This window comes from Plasmopara halstedii, assembly GCF_900000015.1.
Source record: "Plasmopara halstedii genome assembly, contig: Scaffold_1548, whole genome shotgun sequence".
NCBI lineage: Eukaryota > Oomycota > Peronosporomycetes > Peronosporales > Peronosporaceae > Plasmopara > Plasmopara halstedii.
This window is the reverse complement of record NW_020188460.1, coordinates 86,056-86,428: the sequence shown is the minus strand read 5'-3', so window position 1 is coordinate 86,428 and position 373 is coordinate 86,056.

Genomic DNA, 373 nt, shown 5'->3' with positions numbered 1-373 from the left:
ACGAGCGGACATTATGGTGGCCGAACCACACCAGCTGCGTCTTCCTGGTGGTGGTCGCGAGCCCGTATCGAGCACCATGGAAGATATACTCTACGATGAAATCATAAACAAGCGCCTCAAGAAAGAAAAAGTGATCAAGACGTGGATCTCCGACATGGGTGCTGCCATTTATGCATCTCTCCGCGAAAACGACATCCCGCAAGAGAGGTTCGCTGCGTCATAGCATTGGGTCTCAAACTTCATGGCTCGGTACGGCCTCTCGCTGCGTCGTCGCACCAACTTGACCATTCTGACCGATGAAGTTGTTATCGAACGAGCGGTCAGCTACATGCGGTTCCTGCAAGAGCAACGGCCACGAATGGATCTCGACCAC